This window comes from Macrobrachium nipponense, chromosome 22 (assembly GCF_015104395.2).
Source record: "Macrobrachium nipponense isolate FS-2020 chromosome 22, ASM1510439v2, whole genome shotgun sequence".
In the NCBI taxonomy this organism is placed as follows: domain Eukaryota; kingdom Metazoa; phylum Arthropoda; class Malacostraca; order Decapoda; family Palaemonidae; genus Macrobrachium; species Macrobrachium nipponense.
Window position 1 is genome coordinate 32,270,870 of NC_087213.1, and position 20,000 is coordinate 32,290,869.

The window sequence follows — 20,000 nt, forward strand, 5'->3', positions numbered from 1 at the left end:
AAAAAATTGGCTGTCAATGTAGCATGATCATATTTGAAAAATTTTATGGCTTACTGAAGAAGAAATATACCGGCAATAGATATTTAGTAAATGGTGTGTATAAATCATTTGACAGACTTGACGGACAGCCGAGAAAACACGTTTTAAAGAGTACAGGATTTCGTATTAGACTGTATGAGTTACGCCATAGTTTACACTAATAATCAGCACATAGTGATGGCGGCAAGCAGTGCACGTCACAAACTGGTTTGGCTGTCATAGGCTGTCCAATCTCTCCCCTCTATATGTATGAATATACCTGTGTAGATCAATCGATAGCGTCCTTGTCTTTCATTTGATCCTGATGTAAGTTAATAATTACACGCAGTATTGTTCCAAGACGACCTTAAATTCTCGTGATGAGCCCTTGGAAATTAATCATCATCGCGTAAACTCTGCATCGGCAATAACCGCCATAATGAGGCAGCATTAATTACGGGGTTAACAAACATTTTCTTGGCCAAGGGAACTACAACAAGGAGCTGACAGAAGTCAGGAGACTGGTGGGAAATTGCAAGGGCCTCACAGACAGAAGACGATCACTGAAGTCTTCGTTGTAGAAGTTATAATTTACAGAACTTCGGAAGAGCTTCGCTTTGATATATCGCGCTAGAACGGAAGCCATAGAAAAATATACAGAGGGGCAATAGCCTCGCTATGAATAAGATGGGTTATTGGTGAGGACTGACGTTTAATATCTGAGTGGTATCCAGTAATCTTATAACAATCTCAGAAGGCTTTGGGAAGCTTGGCTCAGAGTGTTCGCCTGATGAAGTAAAATTACTGTATGTATATATTTCATCCAAAATTTAACCTCATTTGAAAAGTATCTAGATTTGGGTGTCTGTTTTAAGAGCATAATATCGCATTTCATTTATGAAGAACAGGAAACCTAACTCAAACCGATATTTTCGTAAAGATATGAATTCAGTTTGCTCTTCATTTTGCGTCATTATGAGTAATCTAGCAATTGCCTATTGATCTCTTATTGAAACTCTACCTGATGACCCTTATGACAAATTTAAAGCTCAAGTAGTGTTGCAAAATATTTCGGAAAATCCAGCGCTAAAGATGACACCACTCGCTAGAGTTTACGGCGTCCCAGCAAATAGGCTAATGGAATTGACTTCCATGAGAGACAACTAGCCTACGCCCTAAGTGTACATACTGCATCCATCTTGCTAGAGAAAACTAATTACTATCTCTCTCTCCTCTCTCTCTCTCTCTCTCTCTCTCTCTCTCTCTCTCTCAGACACAGTTAAAGAAGCTGCACCACATTCAATGAAAACAATTTTTCTTTTGTGATAAAGGAATCACGTAATCACCGCGAATCTTTACTTGGTTTCTGGTTACCTTTCACTGGATGCTGATTAGTAAAAAAGCAAATAAATAAATAAGCTACGGAATTCTGAACTCCTTTTCGGTGGATTTTTTTTTAGATAACAGGCGAAGAATTCAATTCCAAAGTCAATGGAATGAAATTAAGTTTCCAATTAGACTCAGGGGTATTAACCCATGAGACCGGGCTTTGGTTGTTCAGTTATTCCAGCGGAATACAACTTGAACGGAATTCACACAATCACGTTTGTATTGTCAAATATTCTAGATATGAGAGGACTGGGGCTTAAAGCCGGGCAACGTTCACTGGCGACAAAATCGAATCGAGAGATATGTTGAAATTAGATTTAAAACTAAATAAAATTCTGCCCCCTCTCTCTCGCGATACAGTCTGGGCTGCTATCTGTAAACCATATTTACTATCCTTAATTTCGTTAATCATAAAATGTTAATTTTAACGAAAACTAATGTGTTTATATATATAGAAGAAAATATACTTTTTCACTAATTTGCTATGTACCAAATTCTTGATACGTTTTACTATTGTCTCTATTTTTTCAATCGCCTCTCAATATTTTCCTTTAAATTGATGGTTCTTCATTAGAATTTCCCTGTGTTTAACATAAATAGGTACACTGGAACTTATTTTCTACTCAAAAAATGCTTATCCAGTCTTCACGAATGACCATCATAGCGATCTCAACTTTCTTATGGCACTCATTGCCAGTTATGCCTAATCATAATAAGGTCATGACAATGGATTTAAACATTTTCTCGGGAATCGGTTGCCGGAGCTTTGAATAATCTATGCTATTGTGGAAGACATTTATACTTTATTCTTTAATGATGTTTTAATTTTGAAAACTCATCCCCCTCGTATCCACCTGACTATACTCTTGTTTTTTTCCATATGTCCATACGCCTGTGGTGTTTGCGCATGGTAACACTGCGTCCCGGGCTTTAAATAATATCCTATTTCGAATATTAACGGTGTAATTCGCATACAGGTAATTATTAAAACACTTTTCAGTTGCAAATGTACACCCAGATATCTTTTTATGTACCTAAAACTTACACATAGCGTAACTATTTAAAGCCTGGGACGTAGTGTTACCATGTGAAAACACCACAGGTGGATGGACAGATGGAAAAAAACAGAGTATAGTGAACCTAAGCGTGACCGTTAACTTTTGTGAAATACTGTGCTGGATTTCCTTTTTACCATGGAATACTGTTTCCAGGTATGGAATAATATTTCCTTGAACGTGAATCAAGCTAGATCAAGAGTTTCATCCATTGACTACACGATATTTATTTTCAATGCAAACCAGTATTTACTGGTTCATTTTCATTTACTATTTTTACTTAGATTTAGTTTGGGATTAAGATTCCCTTGCAGGTTTCCATAGGCTTTGGATCTTTATGTGTATTAGGTTAGCCTGAGTTGATGCAATCTGAAGTACAGTGGCATTTGATTTTTAATTATGTCTTAATGTCACCTGCAAATAATATATGGAAACCTATATTGAATCACTGATGTTACTGTTCTTGAGGTGAATCTCTGTTTAAGGGAGAAGATATTTAGCTTTCTTCAAAAACAAGAATAACTAATTTGAAATCTTCACTTTGACGACCAAATATCACCCTTCTACAGGGACAGCACATAATGCAATTGCAATTAAGTAAAATAACTGAAAAATTTGATTGAAAACATTCTGATAAAAAATCTTAACAATCAATCCGTTGGAGAGTAAAACGAGTAAGGGGTATTTAGCAAATTAATGGGTTGAAATACCAAACCTAACTATTGCCAGTGTTGACAAAGAAGCTGAGATCCTTAGAAAATAAGAAAAATATTTTGCCATTCATATCGAAGTGTTCTTTCAAATTATAGGAAAAGGATGAAGAAAATATTTATAGGGAAAATTTACCAGTCCCAATTAGCCTACAACGCCTATTAAGAGTCCCAATGTATTCACAGCCAAGGTTCATCGAACAGAAAAAAAATCTTTGGGCAATTCACTATGCAACTTCACCTTCAGCAATGACTACATTCTATAAGGACAAATAAAATTTTATAATGTAATCTTACCTTAGACCTTATAATTACGCATAAAGGTAAAACAAAAAGGCACTAGGGGATAGTTAAAAACTGATAAGAAATATCGACCCAAGGTTCATCAAAATCAGAAAAAATGTATATTCGCCTTTAAATCGACCTGTCCAGCTGAAAACAGGTAAGGGTAAAAAAGATTCTGGAGGAATAGTTACAAACCCGAGATGTCTACCTACCACGTCTTAACAAAATCACAAAAATAGTAAAGTAAGAAACTACTGCTACTTCTACTACTAGTATTAATAATACCATAAACAATTCATTTTGGTATAATAATAATAATAATAATGTCGCAATACCATGGGACACCAGAGTTGAAGAGAAAGAGAGGGAAAAAATGGTTAAGTATCAAGATCTGAAAATAGAAATAAGAAGGATATGGGATATGCCAGTGGAAATTGTACCCATAATCATAGGAGCACTAGGCACGATCCCAAGATCCCTGAAAAGGAATCTAGAAAAACTAGAGGCTGAAGTAGCTCCAGGACTCATGCAGAAGAGTGTGATCCTAGAAACGCTTACTGAAAATCTTTTATTTCGTTACACGTTTATCACAGCAGATTTCCTTATAGTTGATTTCAAATACTGTTTCATCATTCGGAAGTCGTCGTCCGAAAATTTATTTGTTGTTAGCGCTATGAAGCCTACCCCCGATATCCCTCTTAAGAAAGAATATATATATATATATATATATATATATATATATATATATATATAATATATATATATAATTATATATGTAATGTATATATATATATATATATATATATATATATATATATATATATATCTTAAAAAGTAGTAATTGAGAAGCTGTCTTACTTAATGCAAAATCAACCCGAGACAAAATGCCGATTATTAATCAGAGCTCGCACATTTAAATATTACTTGAGACTTGCAATTTCATTTGAAGTGAAAGGTAATATCCTTAATAATCCGTTTATCTGTCATCTTCACCATAAGCATAGTATATCATTATTATTTTTATTATTAATTAACATGCAGGCACACTAATACATAATAATCAACCGACCGTACAACAACCAAAAAACTAGTAACTCACTAATGAAGGTTCCACAGAAGACGCTGCCTACATCTGAAAAGATAAAAACAACACAAAGATGAGTATTAGAAACTATAGAGACTGATAAAAATAAAGTAACATTGTTATAGAATACAGAATTTAGGCCCAAGGCCAAGCGCTTGGCACTATGAGGTCATTCAGCGCTGAAATGGTAATTGATAGTAAATACGTTTGAAAGGTGTTAACAGGAGGAAAACCTCTCAGCTGCACTATGAATCAATTGTAACGATGGAAGAAAAAGAACATGAACGGAAGCACATTAGAAGGAATGAAAATTCTTGTGACTGGGTCCTAGGAGAAGCTGCACAGAACATAATTAATGCCTACAGCGCAATGCGTGAGGTGCACTGATTGCACTACCCGCTATGTCAAATTTTGGTTGAACCGGTCGGTGATTTATCTTGCACTCTTATTCATCAGGTAATGTAACAAGTACTGCTACTAATAAAGATTTGGTGGAACTGAGGCCAAAACAGGAATATAATGTAAAATCCATGTCAGACAGAAAAGATACCGGCTTCATTCGTTCACGGACAGTATACATTTACCGCAACCGATATTCGTCTTCAAACAACAATAATTACCTAAAAAATGTCAGAACATATTCACATTTCATTTAATCATTCAGAATATATTTTCACTATTATTTAATCTTATATGCAGAAAAATATTAACACAAAACTGTAACTAGAAAACAGCGTTGTAATTACATCAAATAAGATATCTATTTCAGCTCGCTAAAAGGGAATTAGAATCCTAAACCACCGACCGTCATGTCTGCAGTAGTTTTGGGTTCCTACACCATTCTTGACATTATACTTTTTATTTTAGATCACTTAAGGGTTTTGCGAATCCATTAAGGGTTTTGCGAATAAGTATTACAATTGTGTACTTTCGATGTAATTATCATCGCAATCTAGTTACAATTCTGTCCTGTCGTACATACATGGTACTGTTGTGCAAACAGCCTCCATGGTTTGTTTGCAACAGCCAATCCACGGTCTTTCAGAGCGCGTGAAACCTATAGTAATTCAAATTAAGTTACTTAGGAAGAAAAGAGTACCTCGTTTGCAAACACGAGTTCAGTGTGACAGTTATGAGGATATGTAAAATTCTTAAATAATTGACGGCGAAAAGAATTCTTTAAATATCATATGCACGGGGGTCTAATTATATACAAATCCAGGCTGTTCCTTTAATGATTAATTACCTGACCCTCACCAGCGCTAATTGTAGTGTCAACTTTGTTTCGAATGTGCTAGAAATGTAGGCCGTGACTTAAATGGTAGTGACAATTTCATTTTGAAATAAACAGTTTCCTCTCTATATATCTCCCCGTGAAGGAAAAAAAAAAACGAAAAATATATAGGTTTTATGTTAGTGGTTCGTGGTTAGTTCCCCTGCCGTAATATAACTGCTTCAAAAACGTGAAGGCTTGTTTAAACTAAAAGTAATACTAATTATTTATTATCCATTCTAGGGGTTCCCAAGCTAAGTCTTTCTCCTTATCAGAAATTGGATTTCCAGACAAGCTTGAATCCTCGTCTTGTTTCTTTGAATCCCATTGTACCTTCGTTTACCAAATCAGTAAATTATGTGTGTACGTAAGAGCCTAAGCTTGGGAAAGAAGGGCAAAGGGGTACAGCCCTATGATAAATGGCCTTACTTACAATTGAATGGCTAAAGACTCTCGGGATCACCACCTCCAAGATGCCATGTCCTGTATATATAATATATATATATATATATATATATATATATATATATATATATATATATATATATATTGACAGCCAGTAAACCTTCTTCCTCTCACCTTTTTCCCTTTTTATCCTCCCTAACACCCCCCTCTACTCTCTCACTTCCTCTCCCTCTTTCTTTCTATCACTTCCTGTCTTTCTTTCTCCATCCTTCCTTGACTTTTTCCCTCTTTCTTCTCCTTAACACCCCTTCTGTTCTCTCTCTCTGTCACCCACCTCCCCAACTCCAACCCCCCTTCGGTGCCATTGATATCATACCCCCAAAGTATTCTTTTCCAGATAGTAAGTCATATGCATGCCAAAATTAGGAATGATACATTCGTAACGTTTACTTAGTTAATATGTCGACGGGCAGAACCAGCCCCGTTCCAGGGAAGCCCTTCCCACTTTGGTGTACACTTACACATTGAGCTCATGAACAACGTGTAAACCTCCCTATAGACTGTCACTCTTCTATATCCCTCTCACGCTCAATCTCCCTACATTCTGGCCTTCACTAGTTTCTTTTCCCTCTCTTGTTTCTAACTCTAATGTACGCAATATTGTCTCCACCAACTATCAACTTTCAGTCTTCCCACAACGACCGAAACATCTCGAAAAACTCTATCGATCGTTGTACCCTTGCTAAGCCTTTTAAAATTAATTCATATCTCCACGTTCCTCTCCCATTCAGTTCTTCTTGTGCCACATCTACAACGTAAAAACTCATTAAAGCAAATAAATCCAATTCAAAACATAAATTTCTAATGCAGGCTCCAAGGTACATCGTTTCTTTCCCTCGATTACCAGGCTTTTGTATTATCTTCCTCGTTCCGTTTTGTCTGACTCTACTTTGATTGCTTCCGCCAGGGTTATATAAGAGCACCGCGTTTCCTTTCACACACACATACACACACACAAACTAAAAACCGACCACTTCCAATCTATTTCCTGCTCCGCCATCGTGAACATCACCTTTAGTTCACAAATTAGAAATTCGCTTTCTGCTGTGTCGTACATAAAAGGAAATTACTATCGCCATTCTTAAGGTGATACTGCGCTTTTGCTACGTCACTCCAAGCACTTCCAATTTGGTTCCAGACTTTTTTTTCGGCATCACTTTTTGACTAAATCTCTCTCTCTCTCTCTCTCTGCCATATGTGCTTCAGATGTATTCCATTTTCATTCTGCTTAAATGTCTGTCCTCGCTCCATTCGCTTTCTAAAACTTTGTCTTTCATACGTTTCAAAAACGTGCTATCTTTATTTTTGTTTATGCTTCATGAGCTATGCCTAACTGCATCCTGTACATAGAGGTATGAGAATTTGAATCTTAACGGATGTCTTGTATTTACTGAATATAATTTACAAAGATAAAACGATGACGTAAGAGAGCTAAAATTGTTTTTACTATAAGTGAAAGAGTGAAAATAAAAAAAAAATATATATCGAAATAAACACTGTATTGATGGATAAACGCGTAGATAAACGCTGGCTGTTTGGTTGGGTAAACTGTCATCGCGAGAGACGGTATTTACAATTTCTAGTAACAGTTGAAATTCTCCCTTCGTTAATAATTATTCGAGATTTTTGAAAAAAAATGAATTTCCTGATAAAAAATAATAACGCCATGAATAATTATTGACTTTAAGTGTTTACATTAATACTTAAGTTGAACACAGCGTCTTGAGTAATACTATGTTTTATGATGTCTACTCTGAGAATGAGGAATTTATGGTTCAGACAAGAAAAGGGAATTCAGCTGATTCCACGAGCGTTTTATCCTTAATTATGTAGCTGAGTTTAGAACAGCTAAACTCTTTGAGAGTGTACGTAAATAAAAATTAATTAATAACTATACATAAATACAGGATTTACTTACTTTAAAGTCAATTTGATCATTGAGATAAATTGCCTTTTCCCATCAGTCTGTACATTTTCACCTAGAGCGAAAACGACAACAGTGATTGTGAAATGAGAATTTCTCTCTCACAAATGGTTATAAAAGTGCAGGTAAACATGAATGCTGTATATAACAAACAAATCGTTATAAGGAAATATTTTTACGTGGAGATAATCAGCTAGAAGATAAGCAGACACACAGGTATATATAAATGTGTGTGCGGTTACGGATGTTATATATACGTATATGTGTGTGTATAAATTTGTGGACGTTTGCACATAAGCGAAAGTGTGTGTACGTTATGTAAATCGAGTAAAGCGGAAGCATTACGAATGCCCAAGCGTTTTTTTTTCTTTTTTTAGTCGCGACGAAATGTCATCCTCTCGGCTTAAAATAAACAAGCGATCGCGCGAAATGGAACAATGTGTCAGACGATTTTCCCTTGACCATTAACAGAATTTTCGAAACTTCGTTTGTACGTTTTATTCTAGCTATCTTTTAATTTAATGCATTAACTCCTTTATCATTAATATAATAATTCCTTTATTCTGTTTATGTAGCAGCTCCTTTAGCGTATCTATTTCGGTAATAACTCATTTAATCTATATGTCTACTTCCTAAGATGACGTAAATATCAAAACTAGAGTCAAATATGTTTCTTATAAATAAGATCTATAAGATTTTAGTTAATTTTTCATTTGCTACTCAGGTCTTAACTTTTCGAAATATTTCCTAGAAATCCCAGTCATTAATAGTTATTCCATTCCTATTGTAATTCTATATCCCAAAAGTATATCCAGTGCATAAAAAATAAATTCTGAACAATCTCAAGGACAGACCTTCCCCCACCCCTCCCGCCCTACAATAATAGTCCCTTGTTCAGTTCCCGATCTCTCCCGAAACATTATCATTTGATGTCTGTAACGAGACCAATTTTTTGTATAATTACGTAAAATTAGAGAAAACACGTTGCCAATTAATCCTAAAACAAACACAGAGAAACGGAAATATAAAACAGACAGATAAGTAACAAAGCAAATAAACTGACAAACCGAGGATAGTCTGACTACGCTGCATTTCCTGAGGAGGCCAGAACTTTGGATAAAATCAAAGGCCAACATTAAATGAATTAATTTTTCAATTTGTTTTTACTTGACTTTTCATTTGGTTTATCATATTTGTTGCACACGAAGGTTTAAAATCTAGACTTCTTGAAGATCGATATTTCATAAGAAGAAAAACATGCATTCGTAATAAGTTCATATGAGAAATGTTTTCAGCAAGCGGAAGTGTTATTTAATATTTTTTCCACTGATTTCATTGATATTAGTTATGAGGAATATTTTCTTAAAAAACTGTGCAGTCGACTGAAATATTACTTTTCACAAACGACCTATTAGTACTTATAAAAAAATAAAACGGTCGTTAAGCCAAACTACCAAAAACTAAAGTCGGTAAAAATATTTACTACCTATTGTTATCTCTTAACCCCGAATTAAAGGCTTCAGTTGATTAAAAGAATCAAAACCAGGTTTTCTTATTAGTAATTTCATCCTAAACAAAATCCTTTGGGTACAGTCATAATGAAAGACACACAATTACTAAATGGCTTCATTAGTTACCCACATACTTTTCTTCTCATAAAAACAACTACTAATTTAAACCTCAAGAAGAATTTGTACCTGCTCGGTTTCAGAAACGTATTCATAAGAATTTTTTTTTTTTTTTTTTATCTAAGTCAAACAATAAACGCGTCTTCTCTCTCCCCACTACTTCAAGAGTATAGATTGACCTGTGCCACAACAAAGGAAGATGCTTTTGCTTTTTTCTTGACTTATATACATATATATATATATATGAATACCTTGATCACGAAGTATATAAAACGTGATGCTATGTATAAATAAAGGTTTTTGCCGCGAAGGAAAAAAATGAAAAAGCGAGATAGCCAAGCACTTTCGGTCTAGTTCGACCCTTTACTCAGGCACAAACTAGACCGAACGTGCTTGGCTATCTCGCTATTTCATTTTTTTTCTTCGTGGCAAAAACCTTTATGCATATATATATATATATATATATGATATATATATATATATATATATATATAATATATATATAATATATCACAGTGGCGGACTGTCCAGGTTGCTAGCTTGCCCGATAGCAAGTGGGCCCCCTTACACATAAGACCATGGAAAATTTCATTTTCATATGTCTAGTTGATTTACAGTTATTAGTGAAATATAAGCGTTCTAATAATTTGTCTTGAGTGTTTACACTTATGCATTTTCAAATATTTCATGTTTTTGTCATGTCAACTCTATTAGAGTAATGTGGCTGAGTGTTGGAGTGGGGTCACCTTGTGTTACCTGGCAACCACAATTTTTAGACCCAGTCCGCCTCAGTTATATTATCTATGCATATATGTATTTCTGTATCATTTTTAACCATTGCAAATCTTCACTTTATTCCCTTCTTTTTCTCTTCACATTGTTAATTGAAATTCTTATTTGTTCGCGTGTTCTTGTGTTTTGGTGTAATTTTTTCCATTTAATATGTTTGTCAAAATTCTTGTTTGTGCAATTTTTCTTTTCAAAGTTTTTCATTCTACTCCATTTTCAATTACTTATTTCTGGCAGTCTTACAGTTTTACTTTTATCTTTATTTCAACTCTTGTTTTGCGCTAAACTGTCAACTTTAACTTGTTATTATTCAAATGATCGGATCAGTTCTTGAGAATTCTTTTATTTTTAGCATTGCTTAAAACTTATTATTTTTTTTGCATGACTCCGTTTTACAAGCTTTGACTATGCCTTGCTCCCTTGACGTGGGCTGTTTTTCAATTGACCCGCAGTGTTTTTATGGATATACAATTAATTTTTAACTCATATTTTCATTTTTCGAGTTTCCTTTCTTATGTACGCATAAGAAATCCTTTTCATATTTTCTTCATTATTAAGAATTTCAACATTATCAATAATCTCCATCACGCAATATTTTGGGATGGAATCTGGATTATGTTATTATTTTAATAACCAATACTGAGAAACAGTTGCTCGAGACACTAATGCATACCATCCTCAGACTTTCTTTTTCTCTCTCTTCCAAAATCATAAGTCGTTGTCTCGCAAGATGTGATAGGCACCTTTCCAGAACTGACATAAGAAGTTCAATTTACCGTCTCCAGCTCAATTAAGGACGGGTCGCTCAAAAGAATCTCACATTAAATCCGCTTTTATGATCGCTGGGCTGGATATCAAGTGCTGGAAAAATATTTCTGCTTGCTCATTTCTCGCTCTCCTATCTGCCAATTGGCTCCTGATTCAACTTAATTATAGTTGGACACATTTACCTACAGAAGATTCAATATCTGTTCCCATTCAACACGATTTTTTTCCTCGGGAGAGATTGAAGTCGCGTATTACGTTCATCTTGACGACCAATATAAACGCACTGAAGGTCCGTGAGAAGTACTAATATCTCTTGCGTTTCCTCAGTAGTATGATATTGACATAGGCTCTCTCTATACTCATCTTGAAGTACACACAAGGCAATCTAATTCCACTCACACTATCACAAGGGCCGCCATAGAGCAATCGTTCTTGCTGGCATATGTCCAGCTCTTATCTAAAAAAGTATTTATACAATTTATGGCACAGTTTGAGTGACTGTTATTGATATGTCTATGCTGCATCTTTATTTACATGATTAAATGTACCTTGCGTAGTTGTGGCAGTGCTCAGTTTTCTATCCTTTTAGTTGGAGTATCAGACGGTCACCATATAACTTATGTTTTCAGAACATCACCTGTACAAATAGCCTTTGTTTCATGGATTTGGAAATAACTCGATTTGGGTTTCCCTAGTTGAGGGTATGCTCAAGCACACTGGCCTCTATTAGTTCTTTGCTTAATTTATTCTAGTACTTTTACTTATTCAGTTCTGCCCATAAATGGCTTTTTCAAATATGGACTGTTCTGCTTATGGATAAATGCATATTAAGAAAAATTACAGTTCAATACAAAAGAATAATTATGAAATGATTTGTTCAATTTCCATCTACCTTCACTCTACGCACTCAGAATTTCGTGAGTGAGCACACGTGTAGCCAGACAAAGAATGTGAATTTTATCATATAATAGAATTAACTTGGTATAAGCATTGCACATATTGACTTTGTATTTTGAAAGGATACTTTAAAATATGGTAAGAGGTTGCGTGTACGGATATTAGAAATTTGGTATTAAATTCTACTTTGAACCCAATTACTTATTTCACTATATGTGGCATTGTTCTGAAATGAAAGCTGTAATCTACATTCTTCATATACTAGCTGTCCCCGTGTAACAAAGAAAAGAGCTTTACTGATACTGAAAACTTCCTCTTAACTACCCACGCTTTTTTATTGTTATTATTTAACAGAATACCAATAAAATGGTTTCTCGCTAACCTACTGTTGTCTTAGCAAGTTTTCTCATTTCCACTTGTGTGAACACGTTATTTTAACTACTTTTTTCTCATTTAATATCCATTCCAACACAGCTCATAAAATGATACCCATTAACGATGGATATTGATTACGTTTTACAAAGCGTTATTGCTAAACCTATTATTGTTTATCATAGACTATACTTAAATCAGAGTGAAGTGTACCAAATTGCTTAATGGCTCTGAATTATTTTATTCACATGGAATATGATATCTACCTACAGTGATGTGCAGGTAAAATCAGACAGACAGACAGACAAAACCTCATATATGTATGTATATATATATATATATATATATATATATATATATATATAGTGTATGTGTGTAAATACAAGTAACAAGTACAGACAAAGATATGTACATACATAGTACACAAACACACTAATATAATATATAAAAGTGAATGTTTATATGTTTGTGCACTATCCGAACCGCTTCGCCAATCTAGACAAAATTTGGCTCGTGGCCATCATTTGACCCAAATTAATAATAGGGCAGGTCTCAAACCCGTACCCGCTTTCCTTTGTAATTAATGTGGAAAATAATCTCTACAAGTTTTTAATGCCTCGTTCTATGTTTATGTTAAGTGAGGTTGTATTTAGGTTTAGTGTGGGTGTTTAGCTTTAGCAGGGTTCGTGTGTTTAGGTTTAGTTGGGATGCATTTAAGATTAGTGAGATTTATGTTTAGGTTTAGTGGGAGTGCATTCAGTTTTAGTGGGAGGGGTATTTGAGTTTAGTGGATGATGTGTTTAGGTTTGGTGGGAGGGGTGTCTAGGATTAGTGTGGATGTGTTTAGGTTTATTGGGGGTGTGTTTTGATTTAGCTTGGGTGTGTTTAGGTTTATTGGGGATGAGTTTCGATTCACGGGGGTATTTAGGTTTAGTGTGGGCTCATATAGGTTTAGTGGGTGAGTGTGTTAAGGTTTAGTAGCGGGTGTGTTTAAACTTGGTGGGAAGGGTGTTTAGGTTTTTTTGGAGTGTTTAAGATTATTTTTGGAGCTACAAGTTGAAAATCCAACAGACTTTGAAAATTACACAAGAATGCCAATCCTTGCATTTTATAAATTGTTGGAAAAAAATAGAACCATATATTCGTAAGCAGGACACCAGCTTTCGAGACGGCATATCACCAGGAGCTCGTTCTTGCAGCGTCAGGTGCGTCCCACGCTGCCAAAGCAGCATGTAACATGTTCGTCTTCTTCATATGCGACCCCGCCAGACAAATAACACAGAGTTCAGCAGCACTTGACGTCATAGAGGAAGTATGTGAGCTTTCGCTCTATGACTCACTGTCAACCAAATTTGAAGTGTTGGAGGATAAGAAACATTGGATTCATGACATTAATTTAGGCAGGAAAGAATGGAGAATATCATATACTCTTTCATAAGTTACGACAGCACCCAGACAAGTTTTCTGAATATTGTAGAATGTGGCAGAAAACCTTTGCTTATTCACAAGGGCATTTATTTGATCTCGGATATCAAAATTTGACACTATTACGGACGAACGATATGAATGAAAGGAAGAGAGAATTGCAGTAAATCTGAACTAAGGGTTGTTGATTTCGAAATCTATCAAGTTGCACGGATTTATTTTGCTCTATAATACACACACATATATATCATATTATGAAATGTGTAAATTTCCACCATGAATTGACTTAGATTACGCATGCACAACTAACATTTTAATGTGCTTAATATCTAGTGATCAATTAATATATATATATATATATATTAATATATATATATATATATATATATATATATATATATATATATATAATGTGAAATATGTAAATTTCCATTATGAATTGACTTAAAACTACAAATACAAAACTAACATCTTAATGTGCTTAATTTCTAGTGATCAATAATATATATATATATATATATATATATATATATATATATATATATATATATATATATATATATATATACATATATATATATATATAATAGTATATATATATATATATATATATATATATATATATAATGAATTTATCACTAGATATTAAGCAGTATAAGAATGCATCTTTTTTAATTGTAGGTCTAGGTTATTACTTCTGAAACAAAACTATTTACGTAAATGCACACATTATAAATAAAAAGAACTACTTAAATTCTGTATCATAAATACTACAAATCTTCGCATTTGAATATAACATATCCATCCTTCATGGGGACCATTGCTCGAAAACACACGGCCGCCTGTGGCTAAAAACAAACTATTTCGTTCCCTGTGCGTTTTAACTCACATGTTGCGACGCCGTTTGGGGCCACTCGTATTTTAATTATGACAGTTGATCAAGGCGCACCTCGAATAAAAAGAGAACTTTTCAAAGGCGGTGTATTATGGAATGCGGCCGACCGAGATATGTCGTTGGTGTCGCTTAACACGTTAAATATTTTATCGTGCATATGTTGTAGATGGAACAAACGCCACCTACTTCCGTTTCCATAGTGAGCATGTGCAAGTTAATAAGTAACGCAGGCCACAAAATGCACAGTGATGAGCGATTTTCTTGGCCCATACCTCGTGGGAAGGTGCAAGTAGGGACACGATCAGTCAAGCCCCCAACTGCACAGATAGACTGATGTTCGAAGTTGGAGCCTTATTGCCTTAATAAATATATACGCTTGGTACTGACGATGAAATGCGGAGTACGAGCGAAGTTCAACACTATCTTACGGGAATCTACAAATGTTTTGCTTTTCTAAGAAAAAGAAACCATCAAACTAAGTAGTATATATTTGGCCGTGCAAATTCGATGACTAGGCACGATACTTACGTCTCCTACTTTCACATACCTAGACCTATACCTACCTATCGTAGTATAGGTGTATGTTGGTATTCTGTATGAGAATCAGTCTAAATATTCATTCTGTATCATTTTGCATACCGTAATAGATAAAGAAATATAAGATGTTTATCATATCCAAGTTCTGAGAAAATAGGTTCAGGATATTCTCCCGCCAAAAGTTGAAGAGGACATGGCGACCGTTGCACTCACTCTGCCTCCTAACCATAGACCTATCCCGCTATTCTCTAACCTGTGACCAAATATGTGCCTTTTTATTTATACTTGTAATGTTAGGAAGGTTATCGTTGAAATCAGCGCCGTAAAGATGGCACTAAATATAGTAATGAGGTTAATTAACTTATAATTTTAAACCTGCGGCAGTACTCAACTCTCCAATTCAGAACCACATGCACTGCTCACAGCTTCAAGCCTTCAACCCTATACTCTGTTTTTTTTTTCATCTGTCCATCCGCCTGTGGGGTTTTTGTATGGTAACACTGCGTCCCGGCCTTTAAATAGTTACGCTACGTGTAAGTTTTAGGTAAATAAAAGGATATCTGGGTGTACATTTGCAACTGAAAAGTGTTTTAATAATTTACTGTATGCGAATTACACCATTAATATTCGAAATAGGTTATTGTTATTATTGTTGAATGTAAGCTCCCTTTTCGGGGTGGCGAATGGAACAGCCAGACGCAGTGGCGGGAAAATTGCTTCTCTCGCTGTTCACTACGGCAAGATGTCAACGTATTACTTCATTATACGTAAGTATATCAGTATGTACTGTTAATTTTTATAAAGTGCGTTTCAGCCAGATACGATATGACGTAACCTGGTTTAGCATCTGTTTGATGGAATTTGCGTCTGGCTGTTCCATTCGCCACCCAGAAAAGGCAGCTTACATTCGACAATAATAACAATATCCTATTTCGAATATTAACGGTGTAATTCGCATACAGTAAATTATTAAAACACTTTTCAGTTGCAAATGTACACCCAGATATCCTTTATTTACCTAAAACTTACACAGCGTAACTATTTCAAGCCCGGGACGCAGTGTTACCATACAAAAACCCCACTGGCGGATGGACAGATGAAAAAAAACAGAGTATAGTCATCGTCAGTTGCTTCTAATTAATCACTTCCCTTAGCATTATTACTACAGTTATAGGCACTCCCATTACTGTTAAAATTCAGAGCCAACAACTGTCAAAAACCTCCGCAATTTGGTAATCCTTTTTCTAAGGATGAATTAAGGGATGCAACACCGTACTTCACAAACCAATCAGGTTCGGTTTTCCTACCTTCAACTGTTTAGTAGCTATCTTTCGGGACTGGGAATGGAAAACAACGCTTGCAGTATATTACTTTCTTCTTGGATGTCCGTGAAGTATTTTCGTAATCTATTTTGGAGGGATTTTAAGCACTAGCACTCAAAAATAAAAACTTCAATAAGTGATCGAGAGGAGCCTCAAGTGTATGCCATCTCCCTCCGACGGGTGGCGGGGGACTGGGAGGTAGTGAGGCCCGTGCTAGCCCTGGCTGGTGCAGGTGCTGATCGTTGTCTTCGGTTGGCCTACAGTGTGGATTCGACAGCATCCAAATAAAAAAAGTATCGAGATAGCAGTGTGTCAAAACTTACTAGATAATTTCATATAAGAATATTGAAAGTATTAAATACTTTAGAAATATGAAAAGAAGAATGTACAAAATTCCTCCAGGTTAAACTAAACAATATTGCAAAGAAATGACTGGCATTGCCTACAGTCCAGGTCGTTATTGGTGACACTTCATATATCGGTACCGGTATATGAGGGTATACTGAATCTGAGGAAATTGGTTATGTCTGCTTTGTTTGAACAGTTTTTCTGTTATCTAGAGTAGTCAGAACTATAATTACCACCCATAGAGGGTCAACAATATCTGCTACCTGTTTACTAAACATGCAGAGACTGTATAGTGGAAGGTCTTTGCTCACTGATTCTAGGTAGTAGGTATGGTATTCCGCCACTAGGGTAGCGCTGCGTGCAACCACATAACCGGCTTCAAACATCTGGGAATTACGGAAAATAACAAACGTTTAGGGTTTCCTGCGATATTTATGCAACTTATAACTGCATAAATGGGTGCAGTAACTCTTCAAGAGAGACTGAAATGACATTTCATAAGTAAACAAAGTTTTTGACTCACGCATGCGCCGAAATTTCCTTTTCTAGAAGTCAGTGTAACCGGGTGACCTGACCAGTGAGGTTGAGTATTTGTCAGTGTTGCCTATTTAAACACCTATAACGCTATTATTTACTACTCAATTTTGCTGATTTTTTCAGATTTTGTTGAAAAGGTGTTACAGAGTGTTTTGAAAATGCCAAAGTGCTATTTCGTATAAGGGTAGGGCCCTGCAAAAGAGAGTGAGCAGTTGGAGAAACCAGCATGTGAGGGCTTATTATTATCCTACGAACAAGGTCTTTTTATCGGACTTACTGAGTTCCAAAAAGCATAATGAAGTCCTTGAATGCTAGATACGCAATTGACGTCTATGGAGAGTGGCAGTGACTCAGGTAGTGAAGATAGCAGTGACGAATTTATGGCCGGAATTGAAAGTGTTGATAGCGGATAGTTGGGGAGATCCCTTCGTTTCACCCAGATTCACCAATGATGAGTGATGCAAGGCGGAATGAGACGGGTAGGGAGCGGTATGCCTGCTTTCCCCTCCGCTCAGCCCGGTCGCTCGCATGCAAGCCTTCCCGCATCTGTTGCTGCTAATGAAGATGAAGGATGGTCAGATTCTGAACGCGCCCTTGGCCCTCCCCCCGCCCATTTTGCATGTATTTACAGATGTTTCACGGCTGAAAGTGCCAGTGCCAACGAGTGATTCCTTCCCCCTATTTTCACTCGAGAATTATTCCGTTATTTAATGGAAGAAACTCATCATAATGCAATTTATTAATAGCAGGGATGTGCTCAAGCAAAAGAGCGCACTTCAGTGGCGGGCTTTTTATATTACCGATATTGCACATTATGTCCAAATGCGCGTTTTTTGGAGGTGCTGAATTTGCCACAAGAACGGATGTTTCGGTCCAAACATGATACTGTTAAGGAGCGTGGCAACTAGTGATGTCATGTAGTTATACAGAGTTCTCGGAAATCTCACGCTATTTCCACGCAATGAATCTGCTAACAATACCACTAGATATTACTGATGGGCTTATTCATGAGCGACCAGTGCTTGAATTTATCCAAAACTTATGTCAAGATCTTCATGTGCCAGGAAAGAGCATGTCTTTGGATGAAGGTTTGCTTCCGTGGAAAGTCACATTATCTTTCAAAGTGTAAAAGCCTAAGAAGTAGAATAGGGAATCAAAATTTATATTTTATGGGATGCAGAATCCGATTATGTGCTTGGTTTCGAGGTGTACATGGTGCTAATCGCCCTCTGCTTAGTGTGGTTTTTCAATTGCTTGGCCCACTTTGGAAAATGAATACAATTCCGTGAAGCTGACAGAAGAGATATGAACACGGGGTGTGCACCAGTGGCACTTTACGGCTTATAAAGGCCCACCAAAGGCACTCGGCAAAAAGAAAGAAAAAAAAAAGAATAAATAAATAAATGAAAATTAAAAAAACTCCCCACTACACTTTCACCTTCCGAATGAAATGCAATACTTTTATTTTGTGCCGGCTGGACACAAGGTTGGTTACTGTGATCAACTTGCAAGGCACGGACACGGAGGGGAAGTATGTTTAGAAAAAGGGTGTGAAGAAGGGTGGAGACGTTACTCTGGTGGTAACTTCGTCTACAACGACCTGTTGCCATTAAGGAATACATACTGTCCATGAGAGGAGTAGACATCTTCGACCAAATGATCAAATAATAGTGCTTCATATGGAAGACGGTGAAGCGGTCAAAGAAAATGCTGATGTATTTGCTACAGACTGCATTGCAAAGTGCATACATTTTATATCGCAAATTTACCTGAGACCAAAATAAACGAACCTCTTACAGGTCCATGAACTAGCATATATCAGTGCGATGGAATTCAATCCTGATGAGTGGCCTGCTGGTGATCTTGCCATTCCCCTTAACTCGTATTCTGCAACTGCTCTCGAAAATTCTGTCCCTGTACCTGCTTTTGCTGCAACGTCTGCCCCTAGTGCCACAACTGATGCCTCACCTGCCACTAGCACTTCTGATGCTGCTGCTATGCCTTTGGTACCTGAAGACAAGATTCCAAAACGGTAGTCAATGATCGATGACCCCATATCTCGTCTTTCTTCTGGCACTGTGCACATTCCCCAGCCACTTCCAGACTTCAAGAAGCAGAGGAGGGAAGAGGTGCCGTGTGTGCCCTATGAAGGGAACTCGAAAGAACACCACTTATTACGCTTGGTGTAAAATATCTTTGCATAAAACCCAGTGCTTCCGTGATTACCATACGAAACAAAAGTACTTTCTGGCACTCATCCACCACCATGGCACCAACGC

General features: G+C 36.1%; 1 protein-coding gene and 1 long non-coding RNA gene across 2 annotated transcripts in view; one reads left to right on the top strand and one right to left on the bottom strand.

Annotated features, from left to right (window-relative positions):
- The window catches only part of LOC135198375 (uncharacterized), a 37,461-nt gene extending 20,414 nt beyond the window's left edge, over positions 1-17,047 (bottom strand). The window contains exons 1-2 of the long non-coding RNA XR_010310778.1: positions 16,822-17,047; positions 4,557-4,589 (exon numbers count right to left, since the gene is read on the bottom strand). This is a non-coding gene — a long non-coding RNA (uncharacterized LOC135198375). The remainder of the gene's footprint in view (positions 1-4,556; positions 4,590-16,821) is intronic.
- The window catches only part of LOC135198585 (protein PRQFV-amide-like), a 174,314-nt gene that overhangs the window by 50,105 nt on the left and 104,209 nt on the right, over positions 1-20,000 (top strand).